Source organism: Trachypithecus francoisi, unplaced genomic scaffold, assembly GCF_009764315.1.
Source record: "Trachypithecus francoisi isolate TF-2019V2 unplaced genomic scaffold, Tfra_2.0 Lachesis_group6, whole genome shotgun sequence".
Taxonomy (NCBI): domain Eukaryota; kingdom Metazoa; phylum Chordata; class Mammalia; order Primates; family Cercopithecidae; genus Trachypithecus; species Trachypithecus francoisi.
Window position 1 is genome coordinate 9,053,835 of NW_022681471.1, and position 1,789 is coordinate 9,055,623.

The 1,789-nt window shown below is 42.9% G+C and overlaps 1 non-coding gene across 1 annotated transcript; it reads right to left on the reverse strand.

Annotated features, from left to right (window-relative positions):
• Nucleotides 1-1,362: 1,362 nt before the first annotated feature.
• Nucleotides 1,363-1,424, reverse strand: LOC117078641. The gene has a single exon (XR_004435079.1). It is a non-coding gene; the product is annotated as a U7 small nuclear RNA (small nuclear RNA).
• Nucleotides 1,425-1,789: the final 365 nt, after the last annotated feature.

Below are 1,789 nucleotides of genomic sequence, written 5' to 3' on the forward strand. Positions count from 1 at the left end.
CTTATACCTCTGTCTTTAGAATTGCCCCCCATCGGCCCACAACATCTGATTTGTTTTTACATAGGATCAAGTCCAAGTTTTCCAGTTGTACCCAGAATGGTATATAAGGTCCTTCATTCTCTGACCCCTGCTTATTGCTCAAGCCTCATTCCCCAACCTCTATGCTCAGGCTCATCTCCATACTCTTGACCATGAAGTTCCCTCTGTCTGGATTGACCTTGTCCATATTTTTCAAGCAACTAAGCTCTATTCATCCCTTCAGAATCAGCTCAGGACTAATCTCGGAGTAGCCTTCTCTGACCTACACACTGTGTTAGGGGCCCCATCCCTGTTTTTCTATAGTTTTTTTTGCATGACCCCATCTCTGCACTATGCTAAAAGTGTTAGTTTATTTGGAGATTTTCTCCATTAGATTGTGAGCTCCTTAAGAGCATGGGCTATGTCTTATTCTTCCTTATATCCCCCCAGCTCCTAGCACAGGTCTGACTTAGAGAGGATGCTCAATATAGTGTTGTCAGATTGACTATCAAGTTGGTGCTTAGAGGCAAGGTTTATGAAATTTAATCTTTCTGACTTGATGCTTGATGATGCAGTTGATAATTGGTTAGCTGCACCTCCTTTATGCTCCCAGAGTGTTCCCTCATTCTCCTTACCACTGTGATAATCATCCTGTATGTTTAACGGCATTTCCTTCTTTATTTACTTGTCTGACTCCTCACTAAATGGTGTCAGCTCCTAGAGAGAAGGGTCCAAGTTTCCTCTTGGTCACTGCTGAATCCTTGGTGCAGAGCCCAGTATGCGTGGTGGAAAGTATCCTCTGGGCAGGTGAGCAGATGTGAAAGGAGGGACTGTATTGGGAATGTCCATTTCTCTGGTCCATCCCATCAATCAGGTGGAGTGTAGAGAGATGGCAGTGCTGCTCCAGCAAAAATTTCCCGCTCCCCAGTACAAACATGAGCCTGGGGAAAGGGAGGACCCCACCAACAATGATTACCTGCTAACTTAGATTACAATGGTGGGACTCAGTTTTCAGTATGGTCCAGTTGTTGCAACAGAAAACTTTTGGAAGAGATTTTATTCCTTGTGAACTCCTGGAGAGCTAGGAGTGTAGAACAGACCTAGAGAGAGAAAGCAAAACTATTTCAGAGAGCTGCGCTGAGAATTGGATTAGTCATTGCAGGATGGTTATCAGTTGTTACTAACGTAACTTCAAACACAGAATTTTGACAGAGCACATCTGTGGTCAAATAGACATTGAAACACAGAATCTTGATAGAACCCCAGTGTTCAGATGTTTATAAACTGTAAGATGCCTCCTGTCTTGTGCTCACTCTTCCATGCACCCCTCTTCCTCTACTTTTCTAAGGTTTTCCAGTGAAAACTAAGAAATCTGCTGGACTAATTCCACAAGAGCTGTAATGCTGTGTCTCCTTCTTTATTGAGTGCAGTCATAGTTTTCAGCACATGAGCATCAGCAGGATTACAGGTGTCTCTCTAAAACAAAAAACAAACAAACAAAAAGTTGACCACTTTTCAGTGCTGCTTAGTGTGAAAACATAAAGACATACTGAATATTTATCAGTGCCAGGGTTGTGTGGGTCTGCCTACACAAACGCAAGCAAACTTTGTCATTCCACTCAAATGAGCCAGTGGCAAAGGGAAGTGTTACCTATCTGAGTAGGCTTATGTTACTGTCACTTTGAACAAAAGGTGCTGGTCCAATGTCTCAGTATAGATCATAAACAAAGAAAGCTTTGAGCCCAGCCTCATCCAGAAAAGAAACCCCTTT